The following is a 14763-nucleotide window of genomic DNA, read 5'->3' on the forward strand; positions in this document are numbered from 1 at the left end:
TTTTTTATTTTACTGTTTCCAGTCACATCACTTTATCCTCATGCTGGTACTTTTTACTATATCAAATGTACAAATGTACACAGAGTTGCACTTGAGCCTGTATCTTCTGGGGTGAAATGAGCTCTTTGCAACAATAACGAAAAAAAGTTTATATTATAAATTGCAGTTAGATTTTTGGGCGATCACATCAGAGGAGAGAGAAATTAAATGGGAAATCGGACATTTTCTTTTTTTTTGCGGTCGCCGTTATTCCGTTAATAACGGCGATTGCAACACTGGGGTCAGTAAAAACCAACCTGAATCATGTTCTCAGGGGTCTTGGCTACGCCTGGTAGCCGAGACCTCGGAGAAATTCTGACGCTGGGGGGCGCTATACCCTTATTTCTCAGCACCGTTAAAAAGCGGCGCTGAGGAATAAGTACCCTTAACTGCCACCGTTCAGCTGTTGTTAAGGAGTTAAAGGGGTGGAGATTAGCAAATTGTTGTCCTACAGCATAAAGGTCATACATGAGAGGTTTCTCTGCAGCTGCTTGTCTCACAGTCACTCATAGGAAAGTGAAGCACAGGAGGCGGAAAATGTTGAGCTCATGGGATGCAGAGATGATTTCTTTAGATAATAAAAACTGAGAATTGTTATAAGAAACAAAATACAATGCTTAAAAAATAAAGGGAACACTTAAACAACTCAATGTAACTCCAAGTCAATCACATTACTGTGAAATAAATCTGTCCAGTTATGAAGCAACACTGTTTGTGAATTAGGCCCAAACTGGCATTTTGTCGAGGAGGGCATATGCCTGGTGGGCCAGTGGCGCTGAACTACAAAGTGGGCCGCTGGCCATATAAACCTTTTAAATAAAGACACTATGTGCGCGCTCTCTCGCTTGCCTGCACTGACAAGGCCCTGCAACAGTCGCATTTATCAGTCCGGGTAAGCGAGATTCCACGCACACAGGGGCTTTTTTCAAAAGGCTTTTTCTGCTCACCAGTGCCACGGTAATTCGAGATCCACTCCTCTGCATGTCTTACGCTGCACGTGCTGCAGCTCCTCATCCCAAGATAGAAACATTTATGTATATACAGCAGTCGCAGTTTTACCTGTATCATGTTTATACAATACTAAATGGTGGCCCGATTCTAACGCATCGGGTATTCTAGAATATGCATGTCCACATAGTATATTGCACAGCCCACGTAATATATTGTCCAGCCACGTAGTATATTGCCCAGCCACGTAGTATATTGCCCAGCCACGTAGTATATTGCCCAGTTACGTAGTATATTGCCCAGTGACCTAGTATATTGCCCAGTTACGTAGTATATTACCCAGTCACCTAGTATATTGCCCAGTTATGTAGTACCGTATATACTCGAGTATTAGCCGACCCAAGTATAAGCCGACCCCCCTAATTTTGCCACAAAAAACTGGGAAAACTTATTGACTCGAGTATAAGCCTAGGGTAGGAAATGCAGCAGCTACCGGTGAATTTCAAAAATAAAAATAGATGCTCCATACCGTTCATTATTGCCCCATAAGATGCTCCATATAAAGCTGTGCCACATATAATGCTCCATACTGTTCATTATTGCCCCATAGATGTCCCATATAAAGCTGTGCCATATAGTGCTCTGCACCGTTCATTATTGCCCGATAGATGTGCCATATAAAGCTGTGCCATATAGTGCTCTGCACCGTTCATTATTGCCCCATAGATGTGCCATATAAAGCTGTGCCATATAGTGCTCTGCACCGTTCATTATTGCCCCTTAGCTGTGCCATATAGTGCTCTGCACCGTTCATTACTGCCCCATAGCTGTGCCATATAGTGCTCTGCGCCGTTCATTATTGCCCCATAGATGTGCCATATAGTGCTCTGCACCGTTCATTATTGCCCCATAGCTGTGCCATACAGTGCTCTGCGCCATTCATTATTGCCCCATAGCTGTGCCATATAGTGCTCTGCGCCGTTCATTATTGCCCCATAGCTGCCATATAGTGTTCTGCACCGTTCATTATTGTCCCATAGATGTGCCATATAGTACTCTGCGCCGTTCATTATTGCCCCATAGATGTGCTATATAGTGCTCTGCGCCGTTCATTATTGCCCCATAGCTGCCATATAGTGCTCTGCACCGTTCATTATTGTCCCATAGATGTGCCATATAGTTCTCTGCACCGTTCATTATTGCCCCATAGCTGTGCCATATAGTGCTCTGCACCGTTCAGTATTGCCCCATAGCTGTGCCATATAGTGCTCTGCGCCGTTCATTATTGCCCCATAGCTGCCATATAGTGCTCTGCGCCGTTCAGTATTGCCCCATAGCTGCCATATAGTGCTCTGCATCGTTCAGTATTGCCCCATAGCTGCCATATAGTGCTCTGCACCGTTCATTATTGTCCCATAGATGTGCCATATAGTTCTCTGCGCAGTTCAGTATTGCCCCATAGCTGCCATATAGTGCTCTGCACCGTTCAGTATTGCCCCATAGATGTGCCATATAGTGCTCTGCGCCGTTCATTATTGCCCCATAGCTGCCATATAGTGCTCTGCGCCGTTCAGTATTGCCCCATAGCTGCCATATAGTGCTCTGCACCGTTCAGTATTGCCCCATAGCTGCCATATAGTGCTCTGCGCAGTTCAGTATTGCCCCATAGCTGCCATATAGTGCTCTGCACCGTTCAGTATTGCCCCACAGCTGTGCCATATAGTGCTCTGCGCCGTTCAGTATTGCCCCATAGCTGCCATATAGTGCTCTGCGCCATTCAGTATTGCCCCATAGCTGCCATATAGTGCTCTGCACCGTTCAGTATTGCCCCACAGCTGTGCCATATAGTGCTCTGCGCCGTTCAGTATTGCCCCATAGCTGCCATATAGTGCTCTGCGCCGTTCAGTATTGCCCCATAGCTGCCATATAGTGCTCTGCGCAGTTCAGTATTGCCCCATAGCTGCCATATAGTGCTCTGCACCGTTCAGTATTGCCCCATAGCTGTGCCATAGAAAGCTCTGCCATTGCTGCTGCTGCAATAAAAAAAAAAACGCCATAGTCACCTCTCTTGCTTGCAGCTCACAGCGTCCGGTCCTGGCGTCTCTCTGCACTGACTGATCAGGCAGAGGGCGCCGCGCACACTATATGCGTCACCGCGCCCTCTGACCTGCACAGTCAGAGCGGAGAGACGCCGGGAAGATGGAGCGGCGCCCGGAAGACAGAGCGGCGCCCGGCGTGTGGAACGCGGACAGGTGAATATGACATACTTACCTGCTCCCGGCGTCCCGCTCCCTCTGCCTGTCACACGGTCTTCGGTGCCGCAGCCTCTTCCTCTATCAGCGGTCACCGGCACCGCTGATTAGAGAAATGAATATGCGGCTCCACCCCTATGGGAGGTGGAGCCGCGTATTCATTTCTCTAATGAGCGGTCCCACGTGACCGCCTGAAGAGGAGAAGAACTGCAGCACCGAAGACCGTGTGACGGGCAGGGGGAGCGCCAGGATCGCCAGGACTAGGTGAGTATGCCTCAGCGCCCTCTCCCCCTCACCCGCCGACCCTGCCGCCCACTGTGACTCGAGTATAAGCCGAGAGGGGCACTTTCAGCCCAAAATTTTGGGCTGAAAATCTCGGCTTATACTCGAGTATATACGGTATATTGACCAGTGACGTAATATACAGCACAGAGCCACGTAGTATATTGCCCAGTGACGTAGTATACAGCAAAGAGCCACATAGTATATTGCACAGCGAAGTAGTATACAGCACAGAGCCACGTAGTATATTGGCCAGTCACGTAGTATATTGCCCAGCTACGTAGTATATTGACCAGTCACGTAGTATATTGCCCAGCTACATAATATATTGCCCAGCCAGGTTTGTCACAGGTGGAAAAATAAAAAATAAACATATACTCACCTTTCCGAGGGAGCCCTTGTAGTCCACGGCAGCTTCCCGTCCCAGGGTTGGTATTAGCGTAGGACCTGTGATGACATTGCGGTCACATGACCGTGACATCATGGCAGGTCTTTGTAGCGCAGGCGCGCAGGGCCTGTGATGACGTCACGGTCACATGACCGTGACGTCATGGCAGGTCCTTGTCGCGCAGGCGCGCAGGGCCTGTGATGACGTCGCGGTCACATGACCGTGACGTCATGGCAGGTCCTTCTGCCACCGGAACCTGCAATGGAAGATGGCGGCCGGCGCGAGCTGCTACGGAGGGTGAGTATAGCAGGTTTTTTTTTTTTAATTATTATTTTTAACATTACATTTTTTACTATTGATGCCGCATAGGCAGCGTCAATAGTAAAAAGTTGGAGACACACAGGGTTAATAGCGGCGGTAACGGAGTGCGTTACCCACGGCATAACGCAGTTCGTTACCGCCGGCATTAACCCTGTGTTAGCGGTGACCGGAGGGGAGTATGCGGGCGACAGGCACTGACTGCGGGGAGTAAGGAGCTGCCATTTTCTTCCGGACTGTGCCCGTCGCTGATTGGTCTCGGCAGCCATGACAGGCAGCTGGCGAGACCAATCAGCGAATGAATAACCGTGACAGAAGGACATACAGACAGACAGACGGAAGTGACCCTTAGACAATTATATAGTAGATATAGTTGATTCTGCTACTGCTGTATACATGTTATGCAGGTGATACTGTATCACCTATATATTGAATATACAGCACCAGTATCATCTATATACTGTATATACAGCAGTAGCAGTATCACCTATATATTGTACATATGAGGTAAATATAATTATATGCTCTAATTAAGTATATGAGTGCATGTATATACAGTTGAAACCAGAAGTTTACATACACTTTATAAAAAGACTTTGCAGTAAGTAATAAAAATGCCTTAAAACATTTTCTCTCTCATTATTCTGGCATTTGGCAAATATTAATAATTATGGTAATCAGGGCCGTCTCTAGGTTTTCGTGGGCCCCGGGCAAAAGAGTCTCAGTGGGCCTCTTTAACACATACCACAATTCATGATGCACAGATTTGGCAGAGAAATATAGGTATAGTACAGTGCCAATGATTTCACTTACTTCTTACATTACATGAGATATATCTATTGTAAATTCTTCAATAGCTCAGAAACCGGACAGTATAGTCCTCCATATAGTATTATGATCACCACATAGTGCTCCATACAGAATAATGAGCCGCATATATTGCTCCATATAGTATTATGAGCACCACTTAGTGCTCCATACAGAATAATGAGCCCCATATATTGCTCTATACAGAATAATGGATGCCATATAATGACCTATACAGTATAATGAGCCCATATAATGTTCCATACAGTATAATGAGCCAAATATATTGCTCCATACAGTATTATGGGCACCATATATTGCTCCATACAGAATAATGGGCCCCATATAATGCTCCATACAGAATAATGAGCCCCATATATTGCTCCATACAGAATAATGAATGCCATATAATGCTCCATACTGTATAATGAGCCACATATAATGCTCCATACAGTATTATGGGCACCATATATTGCTCCATACAGAATAATGAGACCCATATATTGCTCCATACAGTATAATGAGCCCCATATATTGCTCCATAAAGAATAATGAGCCCCACATATTGCTTCATACATAATGGGTCTCATATAATGTTCCATACAGTATACGATAGGCTCCATTTAATGCTCCATTATATGATGGGCTCCATATATTGCTCCATATATAATGGGCCGCTGCTCTGGACTCCTCAGCATCACTATCTTCTGGCTCTCTGCACTGTGACTGCTCAGGCAGAGGGCGCACAGACGTGATGTCATTGCACAGTCTGACTTCAACATCACAGTCAGAAGACGCAGCAATGGTGGAGCGGGGAGAGGTGAGTATCGCAAGTACCAGTGCACTGAGCAAGCATGGATGGTCCATTTGTGGACGCCAGCACTGGCACAGACATCGGGCCCACATAGCGCACCGGTGTCCCCGACAGTGAGAGGGTCTCCCACCTGCTCAGGGCCCCAGAACTTGCCTGGGTGCTGATTACGGCCCTGATGGTAATCCTAATTGACCTAAAATGGGAAAGGCTTATTCTGATTTCATGTCAGATATTGAGACAAACATGCATATGTGTCTTTTTATATAGTGTATGTAAACTTCTGATTTCAACTTTATGAAAATAAGCAGCACTCCAATTAATTGTGGAAAAAGTGGAGGACTCTTTATTAGCACATGTTGCAATGTTTCAGATCCGTAACAGAACATTTAACTGCTATGGATTTGAAATGTTACCACATGGGCTAATAAAGAATCCTCCACTTTTCTATTCAATCAGTGTGCTGATTATTTTCTTTTTATAAATCCCTTTTTGTGTCCCAAAAGCATTTTACCCACTGCTTCATTTTTGGTGGTGCTCAGTTATGACACATATATCAGGGCCGAAGTCACCGGGCAGCGCACGTGGGCAAGTGTCGGGGGAACAAACGGTGGATCCACAAGCCGTTGAGGACACAGCATGCTTTGGGGCTCGTGAGTCATGAGGGCCGGTGCCAGAGCCGATACAGTTAAAAACAATAATGAGTGAGAGCTGTCTCCTAATGCCCCCTCTGTGCCTCTGTGCCTGAGCTCAGCGCAGAGGGCACAGTTACATCACTACAGTGCATCCTCTGTGCCAAGCAGTGCAGAGAGTCAGAAGATGCTGAGGAGACATCCCCGAGAAACGGGGAAAAGTGAGTATTCCATTTTATATTTTTTATGTGTGAAGCATTATATAGGGCTCATTATACTGTATGGAGTAATACATGGGGCCCATTATACTGTATGGAGTTATATATGATGCCCATTATACTCTATGAATAAAATATATGGGGCCAATTATACTGTATGCATTAATATATGGGACCAAATACTGCATGGAGTAATATATGGGCCCCATAATACTGTATGGAGCATTATATGGACCCATTATACTGTATGGAGGAATATGTGGGGCCCATTATACTGTATGGACCACTCTGTAGGGCTCAAAATACTGTATGGAGGACTATGTGGTGCTCATAAAAATACTGTATGGAGAACTGGGGTGCCCATAACACTGTATGGAGGGCTATGTAGTGCCCATAATATTATTTGGAGGACTATGTGGTGCCCGTAATACTATATGCAGGCCTATGTGGTGCACATTATACTGTGTGGAGGACTATGCTGTCCGGTCTAAAATGAAAAGTCTGCAGTCGCTCTATGTGACTACAGACTCTTGAATGCCCCTTGCGAGCACACTGTGCGCTGTGAGGATTTGCCAGTTTCTGAGCTATTGTAGAATTTACAATAGATATCTCTCATATCTTGTAAGGAGTAAGTGAATTCTTTGGCATTGTACTATGTCTATATTTCTCTGCCGTATCTGGGCATCATATGTACCGTATATACTCGAGTATAAGCCGACCCGAGTATAAGCCGACCCCCCTAATTTTGCCACAAAAAACTGGGAAAACTTATTGATTCGAGTATAAGCCTAGGGTGGAAATGCAGCAACTACCGGTGAATTTCAAAAATAAAAATAGATCATTATTTCCCCATAGCTGTGCCATATAGTGCTCTACACCATTCATATTTCCCCATAGCTGTGCCCCATATAGTGCTCTGCACCGTTCACTGTGCCCCCTAGCTGTGCCATATACAGTGCTCTGCACCGTTCACTGTGCCCCATAGATGTGCCATATACGGTGCTCTGCACCGTTCATTGTGCCCCCTAGCTGTGCCATATACGGTGCCCTGCACCGTTCACTGTGCCCCATAGCTGTGCCATATACGGTGCTCTGCACCGTTCACTGTGCCCCATAGCTGTGCCTTATACGGTGCTCTGCACCGTTCACTGTGCCCCCTAGCTGTGCCTTATACGGTGCTCTGCACCGTTCACTGTGCCCCCTAGCTGTGCCTTATACGGTGCTCTGCACCGTTCACTGTGCCCCATAGCTGTGCCTTATACGGTGCTCTGCACCGTTCACTGTGCCCCCTAGCTGTGCCTTATACGGTGCTCTGCACCGTTCACTGTGCCCCCTAGCTGTGCCTTATACGGTGCTCTGCACCGTTCAATGTGCCCCCTAGCTGTGCCTTATACGGTGCTCTGCACCGTTCATTGTGCCCCCTAGCTGTGCCTTATACGGTGCTCTGCACCGTTCATTGTGCCCCCTAGCTGTGCCTTATACGGTGCTCTGCACCGTTCATTGTGCCCCATAGATGTACTCCATATACGGTGCTCTGCACCGTTCATTGTGCCCCATAGATGTGCCTTATACGGTGCTCTGCACCGTTCATTGTGCCCCCTAGCTGTGCCTTATACGGTGCTCTGCACCGTTCACTGTGCCCCATAGATGCTCCACATTAATCTGTGCTGCCGCTGCTACTGCTGCAATAAAAAAAAAAAAACACATACTCACCTCCCTTGATTGCAGCTCCCAGCGTCTCGTTCCGGCGCCTCCATCTTCCCGGCGTCTCTGCTCTGACTGATCAGGCAGAGGGCGCCGCGCACACTATATGCGTCATCGCGCCCTCTGCCTGATCAGTCAGAGAGCGCAGACGCCGGGAAGATGGAGGCGCCGGCCGGGAAGATGGATCGGCGCCCGGCGGCTGGAACGAGGACAGGTGAATATAACATACTCACCTAGTCCTGGCGATCCTCGCGCTGTCCCCTCCTGTCTTCGGCGCTGCAGCTTCTTTCTCTATCAGCGGTCACCGGCACCGCTGATTAGAGAAATGAATAAGCGGCTCCGCCCCTATGGGAGGTGGAGCCGCTTATTCATTTCTGTAATGAGCGGTCCCACGTGACCGCTGAAGAGAGGAAAAAGCTGCAGCGCCGAAGCCCGTGGGATGGCAGGGACAGCGCGAGGATCGCTGGGACTAGGTAAGTATACCCCAGCGCCCTCAGCCCCTCACCTGCCGACCCCACCGCTACCGTGACTCGAGTATAAGCCGAGGGGGGCACTTTCAGCCCTAAAATTTGGGCTGAAAATCTCGGCTTATACTCGAGTATATACGGGTAAGTATCTGTTATTTTCATCCGGAAAAGTGTGATGATGTTCTCACTTGTCATCTGTGTGCAGTAAGTTTTTTTTTCTCAGCAGCTATTAATCATTTACAGGATCATTTACAGTTCCCTATGTTACACAGCTATAATGTACCTGTAAATTTTGGATGCTATACTGTAGTATTCAATTTTTTTCTTGCACCCATACACTTGAATGGGTAAGTCTCATACAATTACAGAGTTAAATCGCAGCATGATACTAGTTTTTCTCATACTGAATTTGAGAAAAAAAAGTTTATCTGCACTGCCACATTGCATAACATCGGTCAGTGTGCTATCTGATAAAAAAAAATTGCTCACGCCTGATTTATATGCTTGTTTGCACGAGCCCTTGGCAGCATTGGACTACTGGATTGTCATTATTGGTTTATTATTTTCTTCATTCCTATGGGCAAATAAACATAAATCTTGAAAAACCTGTTTAAATACGGTAAGTTAATTTGTTTTTCCACTTTGATTTTGAACATCATTCCAAATCCAGACCTCCGTGGGATATTAATTTTGATTTACATTGATCATTTTTATGTTTAATTGTTCTCAACACATTCTACTATGTAATGAATAAAGATTTGCAACTGGAATATTTCATTCAGAGACATCTAGGATGTGGGATTTTAGTGTTCCCTTTATTTTTTTGAGCAGTGTAGAAGCAAAGAAAAGGAGTAGATTAAGGGAGGGATTTCTGATATTTCTTTTAATTTGAGGACAAGTTCTGCATCTAGTGTTCCTAAAGACTCTTTTCAGAGGCCAGACACCTGGAGGACAATTGCACCAAACAAGAGAACTGGATACCATAGATAGAAGTCAGCCATTTCTTACTGTGATTTACTTTATTTTACCAAAATCAATTTCTTCTATACTTAGTTTCTTTTACATAACATTGTGCAATGCTGGATGAATGAATGTATTACACAAGCGACAACCAGCAGAAGCCAAACATTTTAAATGTTCACTTTCTTGGACTGACAGATATATCCTTTTTGGAAGGCTAAACATTTCCACGAGTCAACTCTCAAACAAGTAATTATTTTGCTATCTTTTAACATGTATTGTTGGGCAGCGTGAACTTCCCACTATAAACCTTTGCTATTCATTTAAAAACAACAGTCTGTTAGCACGTTTTGTTACTACAAACACATTGATTATATCTGGCAAGAACTGAATGCATTTCATGTGGTACATCTATTTCCAAACATTACAAAGTTTACAGCTTTTAGTTTTTCCCTGTCCATTTGATGCATTTTTAGATAATCTAGATATTTTGTAACAACATAACAAAAAAGGTCAGAAAAGTCACACTACCACCAACTCCTAGTTTAAAAATATAAATTAAAAAACACAGACTGAGAAGCTAAAGGGTAACAATGTTTTGAACTTTTGACTTTCAGGCTCCGTTTCTCACCATCCACTACTGCTTCGAACTTGAACTTGATATTTTGCCTAGACGTCCACCCCTTGGATTTTGAATGGATGGACTGACTTCATTTCATATTCTTCAACTGTCATGACACTCACATGATGCAGTTTGGGAATTTTCTTGGCTGAGAGACGGCTATCGATGAGCTACCCTCTAGTTTACATAATGAATACCTGTACATACTTGGAAAAAAAAAATCTGCAGGCAGGTGCCGGCTGTAATTGCATGTTCCATGTCCCAATAATAAATTTTGTTGAAGACACAAAAGAGAATAGTAAAACCAAAAACACTCAGTTTGAAAAAATGTTGCAGTAATCCGCAAGTGCTAGTAAAAGATGTAAAAAACAGGGTATTTGGTTGATACGTTTTTTGCAAAAAATGTATACTAAGCTGCTCTACCAATCTTCACGGTATACCCTTATCAGAGCAGTCCTAACTAATGTATGCAATCCCTATCTGATGTATTTAAAAACCTGATCATCTGTATATAACCTGTGTGAACAGGGTTCAGAGAGGAAAAATCCATGTGTGCATACAGGGTAGAACAGCTTTTGTGCAGATAGCCCAAGAGGAGTGGTGGAACTCCCCAGTCTTGTAGACACAAGAGAACAATTATGGAAACAGGAACACATGGGCTACTTGCACAGTGAACAAGTCTGTATGATCATGTTCACACACCACCAAGAAACCTGAAGACACAAAAGAGAATAGTAAAACCAAAAACACTCAGTTTGAAAAAATGTTGCAGTAATCCGCAAGTGCTAGTAAAAGATGTAAAAAACAGGGTATTTGGTTGATACGTTTTTTGCAAAAAATGTATACTAAGCTGCTCTACCAATCTTCACGGTATACCCTTATCAGAGCAGTCCTAACTAATGTATGCAATCCCTATCTGATGTATTTAAAAACCTGATCATCTGTATATAACCTGTGTGAACAGGGTTCAGAGAGGAAAAATCCATGTGTGCATACAGGGTAGAACAGCTTTTGTGCAGATAGCCCAAGAGGAGTGGTGGAACTCCCCAGTCTTGTAGACACAAGAGAACAATTATGGAAACAGGAACACATGGGCTACTTGCACAGTGAACAAGTCTGTATGATCATGTTCACACACCACCAAGAAACCTGAAGACACAAAAGAGAATAGTAAAACCAAAAACACTCAGTTTGAAAAAATGTTGCAGTAATCCGCAAGTGCTAGTAAAAGATGTAAAAAACAGGGTATTTGGTTGATACGTTTTTTGCAAAAAATGTATACTAAGCTGCTCTACCAATCTTCACGGTATACCCTTATCAGAGCAGTCCTAACTAATGTATGCAATCCCTATCTGATGTATTTAAAAACCTGATCATCTGTATATAACCTGTGTGAACAGGGTTCAGAGAGGAAAAATCCATGTGTGCATACAGGGTAGAACAGCTTTTGTGCAGATAGCCCAAGAGGAGTGGTGGAACTCCCCAGTCTTGTAGACACAAGAGAACAATTATGGAAACAGGAACACATGGGCTACTTGCACAGTGAACAAGTCTGTATGATCATGTTCACACACCACCAAGAAACCTGAAGACACAAAAGAGAATAGTAAAACCAAAAACACTCAGTTTGAAAAAATGTTGCAGTAATCCGCAAGTGCTAGTAAAAGATGTAAAAAACAGGGTATTTGGTTGATACGTTTTTTGCAAAAAATGTATACTAAGCTGCTCTACCAATCTTCACGGTATACCCTTATCAGAGCAGTCCTAACTAATGTATGCAATCCCTATCTGATGTATTTAAAAACCTGATCATCTGTATATAACCTGTGTGAACAGGGTTCAGAGAGGAAAAATCCATGTGTGCATACAGGGTAGAACAGCTTTTGTGCAGATAGCCCAAGAGGAGTGGTGGAACTCCCCAGTCTTGTAGACACAAGAGAACAATTATGGAAACAGGAACACATGGGCTACTTGCACAGTGAACAAGTCTGTATGATCATGTTCACACACCACCAAGAAACCTGAAGACACAAAAGAGAATAGTAAAACCAAAAACACTCAGTTTGAAAAAATGTTGCAGTAATCCGCAAGTGCTAGTAAAAGATGTAAAAAACAGGGTATTTGGTTGATACGTTTTTTGCAAAAAATGTATACTAAGCTGCTCTACCAATCTTCACGGTATACCCTTATCAGAGCAGTCCTAACTAATGTATGCAATCCCTATCTGATGTATTTAAAAACCTGATCATCTGTATATAACCTGTGTGAACAGGGTTCAGAGAGGAAAAATCCATGTGTGCATACAGGGTAGAACAGCTTTTGTGCAGATAGCCCAAGAGGAGTGGTGGAACTCCCCAGTCTTGTAGACACAAGAGAACAATTATGGAAACAGGAACACATGGGCTACTTGCACAGTGAACAAGTCTGTATGATCATGTTCACACACCACCAAGAAACCTGAAGACACAAAAGAGAATAGTAAAACCAAAAACACTCAGTTTGAAAAAATGTTGCAGTAATCCGCAAGTGCTAGTAAAAGATGTAAAAAACAGGGTATTTGGTTGATACGTTTTTTGCAAAAAATGTATACTAAGCTGCTCTACCAATCTTCACGGTATACCCTTATCAGAGCAGTCCTAACTAATGTATGCAATCCCTATCTGATGTATTTAAAAACCTGATCATCTGTATATAACCTGTGTGAACAGGGTTCAGAGAGGAAAAATCCATGTGTGCATACAGGGTAGAACAGCTTTTGTGCAGATAGCCCAAGAGGAGTGGTGGAACTCCCCAGTCTTGTAGACACAAGAGAACAATTATGGAAACAGGAACACATGGGCTACTTGCACAGTGAACAAGTCTGTATGATCATGTTCACACACCACCAAGAAACCTGAAGACACAAAAGAGAATAGTAAAACCAAAAACACTCAGTTTGAAAAAATGTTGCAGTAATCCGCAAGTGCTAGTAAAAGATGTAAAAAACAGGGTATTTGGTTGATACGTTTTTTGCAAAAAATGTATACTAAGCTGCTCTACCAATCTTCACGGTATACCCTTATCAGAGCAGTCCTAACTAATGTATGCAATCCCTATCTGATGTATTTAAAAACCTGATCATCTGTATATAACCTGTGTGAACAGGGTTCAGAGAGGAAAAATCCATGTGTGCATACAGGGTAGAACAGCTTTTGTGCAGATAGCCCAAGAGGAGTGGTGGAACTCCCCAGTCTTGTAGACACAAGAGAACAATTATGGAAACAGGAACACATGGGCTACTTGCACAGTGAACAAGTCTGTATGATCATGTTCACACACCACCAAGAAACCTGAAGACACAAAAGAGAATAGTAAAACCAAAAACACTCAGTTTGAAAAAATGTTGCAGTAATCCGCAAGTGCTAGTAAAAGATGTAAAAAACAGGGTATTTGGTTGATACGTTTTTTGCAAAAAATGTATACTAAGCTGCTCTACCAATCTTCACGGTATACCCTTATCAGAGCAGTCCTAACTAATGTATGCAATCCCTATCTGATGTATTTAAAAACCTGATCATCTGTATATAACCTGTGTGAACAGGGTTCAGAGAGGAAAAATCCATGTGTGCATACAGGGTAGAACAGCTTTTGTGCAGATAGCCCAAGAGGAGTGGTGGAACTCCCCAGTCTTGTAGACACAAGAGAACAATTATGGAAACAGGAACACATGGGCTACTTGCACAGTGAACAAGTCTGTATGATCATGTTCACACACCACCAAGAAACCTGAAGACACAAAAGAGAATAGTAAAACCAAAAACACTCAGTTTGAAAAAATGTTGCAGTAATCCGCAAGTGCTAGTAAAAGATGTAAAAAACAGGGTATTTGGTTGATACGTTTTTTGCAAAAAATGTATACTAAGCTGCTCTACCAATCTTCACGGTATACCCTTATCAGAGCAGTCCTAACTAATGTATGCAATCCCTATCTGATGTATTTAAAAACCTGATCATCTGTATATAACCTGTGTGAACAGGGTTCAGAGAGGAAAAATCCATGTGTGCATACAGGGTAGAACAGCTTTTGTGCAGATAGCCCAAGAGGAGTGGTGGAACTCCCCAGTCTTGTAGACACGAGAACAATTATGGAAACAGGAACACATGGGCTACTTGCACAGTGAACAAGTCTGTATGATCATGTTCACACACCACCAAGAAACCTGAAGACACAAAAGAGAATAGTAAAACCAAAAACACTCAGTTTGAAAAAATGTTGCAGTAATCCGCAAGTGCTAGTAAAAGATGTAAAAAACAGGGTATTTGGTTGATACGTTTT

General features: G+C 43.7%; 2 long non-coding RNA genes across 2 annotated transcripts in view; both read left to right on the top strand.

Annotated features, from left to right (window-relative positions):
• The window catches only part of LOC138664559 (uncharacterized), a 264837-nt gene that overhangs the window by 38400 nt on the left and 211674 nt on the right, over positions 1 to 14763 (top strand). The window lies entirely within an intron of this gene.
• The window catches only part of LOC138664558 (uncharacterized), a 65201-nt gene continuing 59874 nt past the window's right edge, over positions 9437 to 14763 (top strand). Inside the window, exon 1 of the long non-coding RNA XR_011318362.1 lies at positions 9437 to 9485. This is a non-coding gene — a long non-coding RNA (uncharacterized lncRNA). The remainder of the gene's footprint in view (positions 9486 to 14763) is intronic.

Source organism: Ranitomeya imitator, chromosome 2 (genome assembly GCF_032444005.1).
Source record: "Ranitomeya imitator isolate aRanImi1 chromosome 2, aRanImi1.pri, whole genome shotgun sequence".
NCBI lineage: Eukaryota > Metazoa > Chordata > Amphibia > Anura > Dendrobatidae > Ranitomeya > Ranitomeya imitator.